Here is a 16,946-nt window from a genome sequence, read left to right as displayed (position 1 = left end):
CCAAAGAAAATAGATGTCAAAAACATTCCAAAACTCATGTGATTTCATTGACATTGGCTGGCTCAGAGCTCCGTATACAGAGTTTTCCCCAAATCTCTGTAAGGAAAACAAACCTAGTGAATTAGGGGCCAATCCTGCAAAGTGCTGAGTGCCTTCAATTCTTATTGACCTCTCTGGGATTCATAGATTTCTGGTCAGATCTCCTGTGTAACCGAGGCCAAGGAATTTCATCCAACACTTCCTGCACCAATAAATGGGAGTTGGGGATACTCAGCAACCCCCCATGGGGGCTCAGCAACTGGCAGAATCAGGCCCCTATTTTGAATATTGTTTTTTAAAATATAAATAATATCAGACAGAGATCCAGGTCTTGAAGTCCTTATTCAAGCAAAGCTCCTAGACTGGAGTCTATAGCGTAAGGACTGCAGAACTGGGCTGATGGTCTCAAGTTTAGGGCCAGTTCCTCCTTGCTTTACTCATATGAGTATCCCCAGAGTTTGGGATGGGAAGTGCGCCTGCAAATGTTTCCTTACGGGAGTAATCATTACTTGCAAAAGTAAGACCAGTGAGAGTATGTCCACTGGGAACATTAAGCCCACATCTGTGAGAGGTGTTCAGGATTGGGCCCTTCGCCCTTAATCTTCCCAGTTAGAACACTGCACATAAGATGTAGCAACAAGCCAGATTTAGTTCAAGGTTAGTCTCAGGAACCCTTATCTGATCACTGACAGTAATTTATCACCCAGAACCCATCATTAGTGTCAAGCTGTTTTATTACCCACTAACTTAACACTGTTTTACCAAGAGTCAAGTGTGATGTCACTCATGTTAAAGTAATTTACAGCTAATAGATCTGAGGACCGAGTCAATGTTAGCCTGCTGGGTTCTTTTCATACTGACTGTTAGGAGTTCTTTTAAATTTTACCCAGTAGGCAAATTAGATAACATCAAGGAAGGATTGATAACAAAGAAAAAATTAGCACAAAATCCCTAAATATTCTCGGAGTGGATCTTTTAACTTTAAATATAAAATCTCATCCACGGCATATTTTGCAAAACTGAAGTATCTAGTAAGGCCTAGGAGATAGTAATAAATATTCTGCAATACTGTATGTGACAGGAAATTTGTTAAAGCTCTGGTCATGTAGCAAGCTTCTGCACATCAGCAGAGATAAATATTGAATATTCAGAGTAAGGGTTCTTGCCATTCTGAATGGTAAGAAAAACTACAGGAGACTTTTAAGCCAGATTTTGTTGCAATAAATGGAATCTGTTACATATGAACAGAGTTTTCATTTTCAGCTTTCTTTGTCTTTCCAGCCAATTCTGTGCAGTCTTAGGGTCAGCCTCAGTGCAGGCTGTGTTTATAATAGAATACATTTCCCATTTCCAAGCACTTGCTGTCTCTTCTAATGAAATCTCTTGCTGACGTCTCCAGGATCCATATTTTCAGCCTGCTAGATGTTCAGAGATAATCCTGATTAATGTGTATATATTCTAGGCAGTGCATGATGGTGAATTATCCTTTTGGAATGAGAGTAAGGCCACCTCTGTCAATTCACCTTACAAGTTTCCTATCCATTAAAAACATTGTAAATGACTAAATCTGCTATTATTTTCCCCTGAAGGTTCTTAAACTCAGGATCACTTATATGATTATTTGCAAATGGACCAGAAGTTGTGAACCTCCCAAGACATTGCAGAAAAACCCTAGTTAGGAAAGATTTTTAAAGATTAAAATGTAACTGTTCTTGGAATCTCGGGTAAATATCTTGCTCTGACAACACACACCTGGACTGTAAATCATTGCAACATCACGTTTGTCAGCCCTGTCAATAACTGTCCTGGTCTGTAAATTCTGTTTGATCAACTAGCTCTTAAAACATACTATTCATTGGTGACCTCAACTTCAACTCATAGTAATGATTGTATGCGGATTAGCGTAAGGTTCTGGCACAAGTGACCCCAACACCTTGCTCTTAGAAATGATTGGCCAACCAAATGTTGAGCTGAAGATTTTTGAATACCTGGCCAAAGATTTTGGCTGCTGAAAGCAAAGCCTGGTCCAGTTAAAGTGGGATGGAACAAACAGGTAACTAACTTTCTTTCCCTTCATTAGAAACAGAATTAGGGTCTTACAAACACTTGTGCATGTTCATGGGTAGTTCCATTGTCCCTTAATGACACATGACTCTCTTCAGTTTGGCTCTGTGGGATTGCAGGAGGGAGTTATTGGATGTTAAAAGTTGTCCATTAAGCACCAGTTCCTGGCCCTTCCTCCACAGCCACAGAGTGCCCCGGCCACTAAATTAGTGGCTCCACTACACATAGAGGAAGCAGGATTTAGGGACAGTCACCTAAGGTATGTGTCCACCTTATGCCCTATAAAACTCAGCTCTATGGTGGATCTGTGCATGTCGGCATACAGGGGTGGCATGGGGATCTGCTGTTCAGGTTGATCTTTCCATCCTCTTCCCACCCATAGATGGTTGGATTAGATCCACATGGGCTATTGCAGCTTCACAGCTGCAGTTGCAATCAGGGAGCACCTCTATGGCCTGGAAGAAGATTCTTTCCCCTGTGCACAGCCCGGGCTAGGGTCTGGATTTGGACCTATAAACAGAACTGATTCTCTATTGGAACCCATGCCTCGTATAGGCAAGAGTCACCGTTAAAACATTGGCATCTGCCACAGCGAGTGGTGTTTGGCATTAGTGTGCTATTTACACCGTTTGCTGCTCTAAATGGGTGAGCCCTGGACTAACTGGCTGTGAATGCCATAGCTCCATGGCTGTGGGGATGCATAAGCAGTAGAAAAACTTTTGTCATTGATTTTAAAACAGAAGGCTGGGCTTTTCTTCAGGGAGGATCCTCATTCTGTCATGACAAATGTTTATTATTTAGCAGTTGTACTATGGTAACCCCCAGCTGAGAACAGAGCCCCACTGTGCTAGGGGGTGCTGTACAAACACAATGAGAGACAGCCCTTGCCTTGAAGAGCTTACAACATCACAGACGAAGGGTGTGGAGAAATCGAGCCACAGAAAGGTGAGGTGACTTGCCCAAGATCACACAGTAAATCAGTAGCAGAGGTGCAAATAGAACCCAGGTGCATTCAGTCCCAGTCCAATGCTCTATCTACTGCTTCTGGATATCAAATGTATTGGAGGATTAACATGTCATTAGACTTTATCTCGTTCAGCTGGTTTATCTAAACAAGGTAAGTTCTGCTTCCTGTTTGGCCCTGAAAGGACTCATCTGCAATAAGAGAAATCACTTTCAAAATGTATTTAGCAACATGAAGGCCTTGTGCATATTTACAGCCAGCCCCCCAAATTCTCCTCTCACTTGCACTTATACAGCTCCACTGAAGCCAACTGGCTGGCACCAGTGTAGCTGTGAGAAGAACGTGGATCTTCTACTTTATGCATTTGTTTTTAGGGTCTTTTGTGTCCCAAAGCATCTCACAATTTTCCTGTCCTTTACGTTCACTTCTCCCGTGACACGCATACTAGTGCGTCACCCTGTCACAGCAAGCTAGCATCCTTCTGAATGAAAAGGGTTGGGCGGGAACTCCCCTCGGAGCCAACCACCATGGCTTGTTTGTTAGTTGGAGAGAGAGATGATTGCTAAGACAGGATATTCCCGCTCAGTGTTCCCAGGCCTTTCAAATTGTGGAAGCAAATGCAGCAGGACTCAGAAGCAAACGAAGGTCTCCCACGTGACCATACGCAGCAGCTCAACCAGATCAGCCCTACTTGTTCCTATACACACCTAGGTCTGTATGTGGAACACACTTATGGTGAACCCAGATACTGCACTCGGGTAGGGAAACTCTACTTGTAGTGAAATAATGAAAATCCAGGATTGTGTCAATGCACAGTGCGCAAAGTGCAGTTCCACCTCCAGTGAACCTCCTACTATGGGTTCCAGTTGCTCAAAGATACACGTTTACTTTTGCACACTCCTGACTTGTGTGCAATCAGTGCCCAGAGCATGTGCACAAATTGGGAGGGGGTGTGTGTATAACCCTCTAGCAGTGTGTTTTACAAGTCCTCCTCTTGTCTGATCTGCATGGACTATGAGTTGTTACAGGCCCCAGTTACAGAGCCCTGGTTCTTTAGCATAAGCTGTAGCACCTCAAGCTTTTATGACTGGAGTTCCCCTTTTCAATACCCCTATGTGTCAGCCAAAAGTGCCAGTCCCACGGGCATGAATCCTTGACATGCGTGAACATAGTTTAGTATGTGCACTCTTGAGAATTTGGGACAGAATGAAATTGTTTTCACTAAAACAATGGCGTGCCTAGAAGAGGATATGACAGCACATTGCATGATGAAATATTCCTCTGGCTAGCCGGAGAGACTTAGATCATTGGTGTAGATGGAATAGCCATCCCAAACTGTTCTCACTCCATGGGAGTCTGTTCAAACTCCTTGAAGCTAGGATTTTCTGCCAAAGGAAAAATGCAGTCAGTGAGGTTGAGATGTCAGTGGTGAGGGACTGAAAAATGAGGTTAAGTCAGGTGAGAGATGCAGCCCAAGAGCTGTAGTGAGGCCATGAGAACGGTTTAGAGATGTGGTTGGACGGTGTGCCGGACAAAGCCAGAGGAGCCGAGATGTGTTGGAGAAATTGAGAAATAAAACCATTAGTCTGAGAATGTAGGTAAAGGACCTAAGGCAGAAAAACATGTCAGACATGGAGGTATAAAAATCATTTGGCCAAGTAATGCTCCATTTAGCTACAATGGATAGGGGTGGCTGCATTGCATAGTTATTGCATCACTGTCTTCATAGAATATCAGGGTTGGAAAGGACCTCAGGAAGTCATCTAATCCAACCTGCTGCTCAAAGCAGGACCAATCCCTAAAGAGATTTTTGTCCTGATCCCTAAATGGCCCCCCTCAATAATTGAGCTCATAACCCTGGGTTTTGCAGGCTAATGCTCAAACCACTGAGCTATCCCCACTTCCAGGAGGTGTCATGCTGCCACTTCTCTCTCATGGAAAATTATTTCCATCTATGTAAAATAAATGAGGAGAGAGGTGCAGACTGAAAATTAGCCCACGGTAAAGTCATTGCTGAAATTCATCTCTGGGGTGTCTTCATTAACATCAGTGGCCTTGCATCATATCTGAACTCAGACCTGGATACGTTTATGTGTGTGTGTGTCTGTGCAATGTCCGTGCTTTGATTCAATGAGTTCTCTTCGGAATGGATTCTTAGATAATGAATGACCGTTACTATCACAGCTGACAGGTTTCATAATGTGAACATATGTGTGTCAAGCTACACTGCAGTTAAAATGTGCTGAGGAAAGTGATGGTAAAAATGGGAGCGGACTTAATTTCCTTCTGTGTCTTCAGAGTCATAGCTGCTTAGTTGACTGCTGAATATAGGTTTCTGCAACTCTCAGCAGTGCAGAGTCACCATAAATTTGGAAGAAGATTTAGCCCAAACTAGTGGCCCAGGTTTCTAGGTACTTTAAACCTAGACTGGCTTACCCAGCTGGGCTGTTAGAACCCAGGCTCCAGCTTAATTTGGGCTGGAACCCGGCCATTTCACAGTGCACATGCAGGCTAAATCACTTGAGTGCTGACAGTCCTCCAGTGCCTTCCCATAATCCCCCTGCAGGACAGACAAGTTCTAAGAATCCTAGAGCAGGGGTTCTCAAACTGGGGATCGGGACCCCTCAGGGGGTCATGAGGTTATTACATGGGGGGTCATGAGCTGTCATCCTCCACGCCAAACCTTGCATTGCCTCCAGCATTAATAATGATGTTAAATATATTTAAAAGTGTTTTTAATTCATAAGGGGGGGTTGCACTCAGAGGCTTGCTATGCGAAAGGGGTCACCGGTACAAACGTTTTAGAATCACTGTCCTAGATTTGGAACAAAAAATTATGGGATATGCCCTCAGACATACCCGGGGCGAGTGCAGAACCAGTGAATACCTAGTAACATGGGTAGGGCTTTGCTGTGCGTATGTTCACACTGAGATAGGCCAAGCTGACTGTCAATCACCCATGTTAAGTGGTGAAGTCAGACCCTTCACATGGGCAACTGTGTTAAGAAGACACGAACCTTACATGGCTGGAGATGATGTGAAAAGATGCGGGGTAGGGGAATGTAGCTCCATTGTCCAGACAGCTGATTGAGTTTAGAATTAGAAGCGTCTTTTCACCTAAGAGGCTGGTAAATGCAAACAAGAGTAAGGGGCGGAAACACGAGGCAAATAGTCCAACACAAGATTCCCAAAATTTCCCCCATTAGCCTGGGATCTATCCTAGCATTGCCAAGCCCAATTGTTCATAAATCATGAGTCAGGCTCCCCAAAAATCATAAAGCCTTTAAAAAATAATAATATATTATGCACTTCATGAGCAGTTCACAAAGTCCTTTACAGAGAGGTTTGTATCATTATCCCTATTTTACAGGTGGGAAACTGAGGTACAGAGGGGTGAAGTAACTTGCCCAAGGTCACCCAGCAGGAGGGGAAGAGCTGAAAATACAACCCAGGTCTCCTGGCCCAGTGATATAACCACTAACCTACCCTGCCTGTTGAGGTCTTTAAATTTGCCTTCTAGTGTTTGAGCCTGTGTCACGCCATCAAGCTGTTCTCTGTAACAATTCTGGCTAGAAACTTACCTTTTGTTTCCATGAAAGCTGGGAGTCTGGGGTAATCACATGACTCCAGTGACTGAGGCTTTAAGGAAAAAAATCACACGCCTCATGATAAAACTGGTGAGAATCGGCAACACTGAGCCCTGTCCCCAAGACGCCAGGCGAAGAGAAACTAGTGTCTTAACAGAATTTTCCAAAGCGTCTAAGTGGCTTTGAAGCCCATGTCCCATTTTTAGGAGCTGTGCAATGGTGGCAGCTTCCCTGATGGGGCAAGGAGGAGAAAGACCCTTGGCACATCTCCCCGGGGCCATGTAATAACCATGTTACATCATGACTTAGGTGGCTGAAGCCCTGCTCTCTCCCCCACCCCCGCCCCACTGAACAATGGCTAACTGTTCTTTTTCCATCTATAAATTTGTCTGAGTTAACAGTTCCCCAGATCTGGCAGCAAGCTGGAGCTGGGAGTGAGCTGAGAGATAGGAGAGTGACAGTCTGAAATGAAACACAGAACTGCTGGGCCTGCAGCCGTCAGACAGGAGCCTGGCTCTCTCCCTTAAAGATTACTCAGACTCCTTCGCTGGAGCCCTCCGCATTCCCCAAAATCCTAGCAACAAAGTGCTGTCTCTCAGCCTCCAATGAATCATGTGAATTTAACCTTTCACCTGGCCACAAGGAGGCTAATATACCAAAATAGCCTCTTTTTTTTTTCTTTTTTCTTCATTTCATTTATTGCCTTTGGGCTGGGGGAGGGGATTATGCAGGGTGGAAACCAAATGTGAGTGGGACAGCACGAAAAGTGAGCTTAGCATTCAACTGCAACTCCCTGCCTCGCTGAGCTGGCCTCTGCCAGGCAAAAGGGGCAGCTGGAGGATCCTGAGCATCAGCTGAAGGGTTCAACAGGTACAAGTCTGGTATTTTCCATTCTGTTAGCATGAAATATTCCCCCCCCCACACACACACACACACACGCAGGTGGAAGGTGTAGGGTGGGCAGGTGGAGAGGAGGGGGTTGAGCGCAGGACTCATGGATTCTATTTCTAGCTTTGACAGTAACTTGCTCTGCCCGTAAGGCCCCAACCCTGCAAGCCCTTATACCTAGAGGTACCATTAGCCACAAGAGAAAGGTCCCATTGAGTTTTCACATGTCTAAGTGCTTGCAGGGCCAAGGCCCAATCCTGCTCCCCTTGAAATTAATGGCAAGAACTCCCATTGACCTCAGTGGAGCAGGATCCGTTCCTTTAGCTGCTGCGCCAAATCCTGCACCATGTTGTGCATCTGCTGAGAAGAGCTGCATGCCCATGTCTCCCAATGACATCGCTCAAAACTGAGGAGCTCAACAGCTCAAATCCTCCTCCAGGTCCCTATCTGTAAAATGAGGGTGATCGTTTTCACCTTTCTGTACCTCAGTTTTCCTGGCTGGAGCATGGGTACAATAGTACTTACCTATCTCACCGGGGAGAGTGGAAAGTTACAATAATGTTTGCAAAGTTCTTTGAGATTGTGAGATGAAAATCAGTAGGGACAAGCTCAGAATTATTACTACCACTTCATTTATTGTATTGTATTCCCTTAATAATGGTAATAACTGACTCCCTCTCTGCTCAGACTCCAACCCATCTTCCATTAGATTTAGACAGCTTGATTGCTATGAAAGTCCCTATCTGATAGTCACTCATGAGTGGGGCAAAAGTGCATTTGAAAATCTTAAATAAATTCTTTATCGACAAAATTGTTAAAGCAAATTACAAGCAAGGGTCAGTGTGGAAAGGCTCTAATAACTTTGTGCCATGTGATCCATTTGAAATTCAAACCACAAATCCTTAGTCACTGCCAAGCAATTTGCTTCTCTACACATTAAAATAGTTGTTCCTTGGAAAAAATGCTTGACACCTTTGTCTGTGACCAGGCACCCGCTTGGTGGTGTACCCTGTATCCAGGAGCCGAGGAGAAGCAGACGCTATAAACTGCTGAGATCTTGAAACCCGTGGCTGATCCCATGTCCGCCCTGCCATTGGAGTTCTGCTGAATTAGGAAAGAATATACGTGAATTTATTCGAGGAGAGAAAAGGCTTCTTGGAAAGGGCGTCTTTGAAGGACACTAAAATACTTGATACACACACACACACACACAAATACAAACTCCTTGAGACGTGGCTACATGCATTGAACATAAGATAAATATTTTTCCATTAAGCCCGATGTTTGTTTAACCCTTTCGAGCGGCTTTTCTGAAGTGTCATGCATCTCCTCCCCACAAAACCATGATCTCCCCTTTCAGCTGCTTTAGCTCAGTCCTCACACGTACCTCGTCCAGTCTCTGCTCTCCTCCATCCCACCAGGCTTCCTTCCCAGCAAGCCTTTGGTCTTGATTTTCTCTCCAGTGCTACCTGCGGAAATTAACCTCGCTTGTAGGTTGCATTAGGCACCTGAGATCGACACCCTGTGAAACAGACAAAGAATTCACTCTAAACAGGTAGAAAGGTAACTATTTCTCTGGGGCTTTACCCTGTTGGGAAAATGTTGGTTCCCTTTTCTTTAACTGGTCTTTGATCACTGCTCGGGGGCTGGGGAAAAGGCACCTATTTTATCCTTTACAATTGTTTAAATGCTTTCCTGTACAAAAGAAAGGAGAAATAAGATTATGTAGGCTCTTTATCTCGTTGAAGGCCAACACAGCAAAAGAGAGGGCGCAATTCGGAGTTTAGCAAGACTTGACTAACGAATGCTTGAAATGAAGTGTTTCCTGAAGCCATCTTTCCTGTTTGTTTCCCTTCCACTTAATGTAGACAGGAAGAGAAAAGCGAATCGAGGTACAGTGTGTCCCCTGGCTGTTGGTTTGAAAAGCCTGGGAACGGTTTTAAAAGTGTGCAATCCTTTCCAGGAACCTGCAAAGCCTTTCAGTGTGGAGCGACAACATACTCCATGGGGCTAGTGTAGATCTGGATTTGAATTTGGGGTTTTTTTTTGGTGGCATTAGGGAACCATTTGCGCTCTAGATAAAGCAGGCACAGATCGTCTTGAAATCTCGTCTCGTGGGAGGCACTCCCATTAGGATTATTGTGTGTATTTTCAGCTCGGGACTCTCTTCCTACTGCTCCATTTCTCGCTTGTTTAACAAACCAGCGGCTCGCTGTTCTGCACACAAGCCTTTCTGTTTAAAGGGAATTGTGATTCGGAGCGAATGCCGGGTTAGTCTCGCTCCGCGCTGAAGGATTTTCAGTTTCACTGGGGAGCTGCGTGGGATGAACCAGGATCTATCGGTAGGGCACATCACCTGATGTGCGTTGTTTTCCGCTCTGCTCAGCAATGGCTGATGCTGGCGCTGTAACCTCATGCCCAGGGCCTGTCTTAGATTCAGAAGAAAGATGGGGCTTGGATTCGTGACTTAGTTTATTGGGGGCAACTTGTCTTATGAAAGGAGAATCTCCTTTGCATCTGCTCTTCTTTCAGCGCATGCCGCTCCAGCCTCACTTCCCACCCAGACTTGAAGCGAGATCAGAGAGTTTCACTCCTTAAAGTCTAAACACCAGGGGTGTTTCTTCCCCCCGCTTCTCTCTCCTATCGGTGAAAGGCTCCTGGTGTCTTTCCCTTTCACCGTAATTGGAAGGCATGTCCCCTGACCCCCCAGTTCCCACCAGCCTCCTCCTTCCAGTGACCTGCTCCTGTAGCGAATGCCTCCCATGTCTAGGGTCAGAAAATATCCTACAAATCAAACGGGAAGTGGGGGTGGGGGGGATTAGGACAACGGGGTCTGGGGGCGCCACTCAGTCTGTCCCAGAGCCATGAAAAAACCTCACCTGGACAGTTCAGCTCCTAAATCTCTCTCTCCGCTTCCCCGACACTAGTGGGGTTTGCACCCAAGCAGCTGTGAATTTCACTTAATGCTGGGGGGGGGGGGGGTTGCCGCAGCTAGACAATAATCCGCACGAGTTACTGGATGCTCCGCTAGCAGGGCTGCACTTTAAGGCGCTTGGGTTTGGGCACCCCCACCCCCCTCCTTTGGCGGCTATGATCGCTCTGCGAAAAGACCAGAGCCGATCCTCAGCTGGTGTGAATTGACATTGACTTCAGTTCTGACCGTTCCCACCATCTCAGGAGCTGCCCTCGAAGGTATTTCTCAGCTACACCTAGCAAGTGTGACACGGGTCCGGGACTATCTCCGCCACCCGAGGCCCCGATCCTGCTCTCAGGAGAGAGAAGTCAGCCCAGATCCTCGCCGATCCCTGCATGACACTGTTGGACACTGGCTGGCCGGGGGAGTCCCCACGGGTATAAACAGCAGCCTGCCCCAGACCCAGACTGAGTTTTCTCTCCTTTACCCTCCAATGAGCTTCCACACGGTGACATCCCCGCTGGGTGAGCTGCGGTTGCTTCGCTCACCGCTTCCATAGCGGTGAACAGGGCGATGGTTCGCAGGACCAAGAGACCCGCTCTTAACCCCCCCATAGACCACATCCAGCCTTCCCTGGACTCTGCCCTGCCCGATGGACCGGGGAGGACAAAGCCCGGCATTAGCGGGGTCGTTTCCCTCTCTCCCCCCTGACCTAGCACCGCAATGAAGACGTGGCTGCGAAGTGCAACAGCTCAGGGGACGCTGATGCGCTGAGCGGAACCACAGGCCCGTTCCTCAGCTTGGAGCCCCTCCATGAGCCGGAAGGTGCCAGATCTGCGGGGACATTGTCAGCAGGGACCCTGCCCTGGTACTGAACCGAACCCGAGCCGGATCCCCGCCAATCCGCTGTCGATCCCTTCCCCGGGAGCTTATAAGAATGTCTGGACAGGACCTAAACATCTGTTGTGCCCCCCACACACACACTGTCAGCTACACCCTGGCACGGGGCGGGGGGGCTCTCCCTGGGCTCGCGTTGTGCGGGGTCCGCCGCGAACTCACTCGGGGAAGGAGCAAGGCTGGAAATAGGATGGGAGAGTCCTCCCTCTCCAACCCTTCCTGGGGCAAAACTCCCATTGAGTGCCCCCGGTGGGGGAGGCTCCAGCCCTGCGCCTTTCCACGCAGCCCTGCAAAGCACGTGCCCCTGGCAGATCTTGTACCCGTGGGGCTGTGCCCGCACAGGAGAGGGAGAGAAGCCAATTGTCCGGCAACCCAGCGCCTCGCGTCTTTCCTGTGACAGGGGCAGCACCTGCCCGGCTCTCCGGGCCGCCGCTTGGCAGAGGGGTTGTGTTCAGGGGGGAGCACGTGTGGTCCCGGGCAGCAGATCGGGAAAGCGCGTGGGTCTCAGACAAGCAAAGAACACGCGTGGGGGGGGGTAGCCTGGCCTTGACTCGCCTCCTCGGGTCCAGAGTAGCGCGGAATGAGCCCGGGATGGCGCCCTGGTGTCCCCTTTGTCAGGAGTGGGTTTGAGTCTGACAGTTTCGTTATGTGAGTCGTTGCTTCTCCCGAAGCCTGGGCGGAAGCAGCGGGGTGCTGCAGAAATGCAGAGGCACAGAGAGCGGAGATCGTCTCTCCTTATGCCCTGTCCCTCTGGCCAGTCATTGTTTCTTTAGAGTCCTGTCTTCTTTTGGCACCGCTCCGTCAGATCCAGGGCAGCCTGCTGCAGCCATACAGAGCGATTGGGGGAAATGGGCTCCAGCGGCGAGTGTGGGGCGGAAATGGGGCTGGCTGCATCAGCCTGACCCCCTGGGTACGCTGCCTTGTTGTAGGCACAGGTCCCCCTAGGTTTCCCTAGGAGCGCCCGGTCTGGAATCTCTCTCTCCATCCAGGCACAGGAGTGTGAAACATCCTGAACTCTCTGTTAGCCTGGCCAAGGTCCGGTCCATATTCGCTTAGAGGACAGGGTCGATGCACGTGGGATCCAGCTGTCAGGCTGAACTTCACACTGGAGATCCACAAACCAGCTGTTTGATCTCTCGCGTCAGGTGCCTTTCTGCGTTCTTACATTATTAACCATTGCGGTTACAAGACATCCCAGCGAAGGGACCCTGCATTGGCTGACACGTCTGTGCTAGCCCCTATGTGCTCTCCTCTTCCCAGATGTGCTGGCCCCTTGCACACCCCGAAATTCAGGATTGAGGGCTTCTGAGTTTGGTGCAATCGGGTTAGCTTGGAAACGGTACCGATTTCCGTTTAAACCCTCCATGGATTCGAGCCCAAACAGGCAAACCTAATTGGAAACAGTGAGGTCTGCGCTCCGAGAGGTTTTTGATTTTAGCTCCATTGGGATTTTGAGAGTGGCCCTGCAAACCCTCCCTAGCCTGAGTAACTCTTATTCCCGCAGATTGTTCCACGAGAGCCAGTGAGGTCAGTCTCATTAGTGAGGATGGCAAGATCCTAGACCCTGCAGAAGTGTGTCTGGTCCATCCCCGGGCTCTGTTCCCAGCACCTGAGCTCCTTCTAGCTTTCCATGCGCCCAGCTTCTCTTTTCTAGCGGGCCATTGAACAGTAAACCCCGTGAATCGAGTAAGCACAGGGGCCGGTGCTCTTTGCCTTGCAACACCCGAAAGCCTCAGCTCCTGGGAAGAGACAGGGACTCTGCGCCACATCTGAAGCATACGCTTGGGCTATGGACTGGGGGTCGCAGACGAATTCTGCCAGGGCTCCAGAATCCTCCCACTCCAGCAATATTTAGAGACTTTTTAAAAAGCCCCCCGGTAACCTCGGACAGATCCTGCAGATCCTTGGCTGACTGTATCTCGCAGATCTGTCCTATCCCAGCGATTACGGACCAACTAGCAGAACACGATCTTTATTTGGTCAATATGAGCGTCACACGTCCCATAGCTCCTTTTGGAAGGGGGGTTGTTTTTGTTTGTTTGTTTAAGTTTGATGAGTTTGAGACGTTTGCACTTTTCAAAAATCAGATGGTCCAGAAACATTTGCAAAGACCGGTTTCTAAAAGTACAATAACGCTTTAGACTTTAAAATCACAGCTGGCTTTTAAAGAGACACATGGACCGCACAGTATCAAAAATAGACTCGCTATATACCCACGTAAGGCGCACATCTAAATCCATATCGATCACGTGTATATATGTAATATTTAAACACATACATACACAAACTTAAATCTTACTAACTATATAGACAAACATAGAGATATCATATGTGCGTTGCATACATAACACGCACACATACGGACACAAAGAATACCAACGCACTGTGTATACACACTTCTACCCAGGTAAATACATGATACGCGCACAGATCACAAACATAGTACGCGCATATAGACAAACAATTCTAACACTGTGTATACACAGATATACATAATACGCGCACATCTACACGCAAACTTACTTAATACTAACACACTGTGCACTTACAGAGACGTATCCATACATAATACACACACATATACAAACTAAAAACTCTCCACAAATATATACACATCTGCATATACACATAGGTATATTATAAATATAATGTATGTCTGTGTAACATGCATATGTAACGCGCATATGCTCATTCATGTGAGTACTCCGCATGCACAGATGCGGTGATGTGTACATACATAACGCACCGCTGATAAATGACACACTTTTGTAGCTTAATCTGTGTGAATGAATCTCTTTTCCTTTAGGATCGTATTAAACCACTGAAATTGCGAGCGTTTAGGAAAGGCTGATGGAAACAATTTGGGGTTTGCTAAGCAATTATTTCCCATAGCCATATTTTCTGCCTAGAAAGACATCGAGAGAGAACTTTTAACCTGTGGGTTTCTAGCTGGTGCTTTTTATAATTATTTGGTGCTTAAAGTGACCACAGTTTTAAGGGCACTGTGTTGCACTTGATACCAGTTATGGGGAACCCACCGTAGACCTGCTTCTGTCCATTGTAATGGCTACCAGTATGTCTACAACATAATGAATAAGGGTCCCAGAGCCCTTAAACACACACACACGAGCATTAGACCACTCTGGTTTATGGCAATATAACCTTCTTCTGCAACAATTCGAATTGTGGAAGCAAGGGTACATAAAACCATCTACAAGGAATCTAATTAAAAGTACAGCAAGATTTAAGTATTAATCTACATACATAATATATGTCCACATGTGTGAATCTATGTGTGTGGGGGGGGTTATATGTGTGTGTTTGTTTGAGTTTAGAAAACTTTATGTAAGTTTCCTTTAGCGTAAAGATTATATATATATAAAGATATATATATATAACGTTTGTATTGTACATATTGCTATCTCTCTCTCTCTAGATATCGATATAGAGAGATGTCAGTATGTACATACAAACTTTTATATATTATATATATATTACGATTAAATATATATATTATATATTATGTTTTAATATTATTTTACAATCATGCTTCCCTTAAAAGAAATCTTTCAAAAAGATTTTAAATTAAAATATTATTAAATAATGTTTTTAGTTTTAATAGTAAAATCAGAAAATTGAAATATTTTCAGTTATCTTCAAATTCCCCAGTTTTCCCCAGTTTTGCCGTTAAGGCTAATGGAAGGGTATTTGCAAAGGGTTTCAAAGGTAGCTGCTGTGCATATGAGAAACACAGACTGAAGCTCTGAATCTTCTATACGTTTTTTATTATTATTATTTCTTTTCTGTGTACAGAGAATATATTATAAATGGTAAATTGCAGAATCTTATCTCAATCAACTAGAATGTAACACGTAAATAAATACACAGGTTTCGCCAGTCACATCGTATTATTCCGTGGTAAATATCTCGCATTCTTATACAAATTCATTTTGAATCGGAGATTTTTTATGCCTCCAACATATTTTTTGTTACTGTAAAATAGCCAAGCTTAAAGCACACAATAAACCAAACTGGAGAAGTAACATCCAGATCTTATTACTTCCCTGCTGTCTATTTGTGTCTCTTTTCTAATTATTAATACTAGCATGTTTTTTTTTAAAAACCCGCCTATTTATTTTTTATTATAGGATGTTAGCAATAAATTCCAATGCAGGAACTGGACCGATTGCAATAGGGGGCCCGATCCTGCATGCAGTGGGGGCTTCCCACTGCGATCAGTGGGCGTTTAGCCTGCGTAGAGATCGGGTCCCTAGTTTGTTAGGAAGCGGTAAACAATGGGGTGTAGTGGGGGATAAGGAATTAAACCCCGATTTTTGTTTCCATTTGCGCAAAGGGGGTTGGGCGGGAGAATCTCATAGCGCTGGTAGGACTCGCTGCCCAGCATGAGCTGGGGAGGGGGGGTCACGCCTTCTGGATTGCTGCGTTGAGCTGATGGCTAACTAAGGTGTAATTCCTTGTCCATGGAGGGGAAAGAATTTCACAGGTATTTCAAGGCAGTCGAAAATAATCAGAGACCCCTTGACTCCCGAGATTAATTTTGCCCGCTCGCTCAGGTAAAGCCGGCTGAGAATCTGCCCAGCGATGGAAACAGAAAAGAGACTTTTTACTGGTTCTGTTGAACCGATCTCTGCCAAAGGGCTTAAAATGTTGAATATAAAATCAAGTTTCATTTCCTGCCACCCTTTGCTTATTACATACGATCCGAATCAACTCCGCATTGTCTCTTTTTGGGACAAAATCCAGGTGGTAGCTTTGAGCTGCTTTAATATACACCGTAATAATAAATAACTATCATAATTAAAATAGTTGTTAAGCAGGTACAAGCTATAACTTGGATTTATATTTATTTAAGAGCCTTGTTCCTTAAGAGAGAAAAATCTAGAATACTTTATAATTCCGTGTATTAAATAAAAGGTGGCTGCGAATCCTACTTGATAATACACTCCCAATAAACAGTTTTCTGAATTTGCTGGGTTTTTCCCTTACAATAATAGCTCCTTGCTCTTTTAACCTCATTCAAACAGTGACACCTTGAACCACAACCCCCTATGAAGAAGGGGGATGTTTTCAAGTATTGAGTAAACTCAGGTTAAAATTCTGGTTTTCGAAATTCTTTCATGCTAATAACGATAATAATTAACAACCAGGGGCTTGTTACTTAGAGCTCAGTTCTCTCCTTGGTTACTCCTGGTCTTCGGTGAAGAGTTTACTGAACAGTTTGTTCTGTAGTTTATTGAAATTGTCAAGTTTTAGAAATACATTTAGGAATGACCCAGGGCCCTATCGGTTCTGTCAGCTTCACCCCAGAGGCGCGGCGAATAAAATATTGCTACATCTTCATCCGGATCTGGGATTTGTGAGGGTTTAGTTCAATCGTTGTTTTGAGTGATTCTGTAAACTGGTAGTCGGGTTCTCTCCCCCCTTTCTTTATTATGTTTTTTTTTTAAATAGAAGTTGCTGTTAAGGCAGAAATCACTTCACAGCTTCCTATATCTCAGTGGAGAATTCTTAGCTCGGTAGGAAAGTTTTAGATTGTTTTCATACTTGATAAGATACAAAGTGACTCTTTTAA

This window comes from Mauremys reevesii, linkage group 13 (assembly GCF_016161935.1).
Source record: "Mauremys reevesii isolate NIE-2019 linkage group 13, ASM1616193v1, whole genome shotgun sequence".
Lineage (NCBI taxonomy): Eukaryota > Metazoa > Chordata > Testudines > Geoemydidae > Mauremys > Mauremys reevesii.
This window is presented reverse-complemented; position numbering follows the sequence as displayed.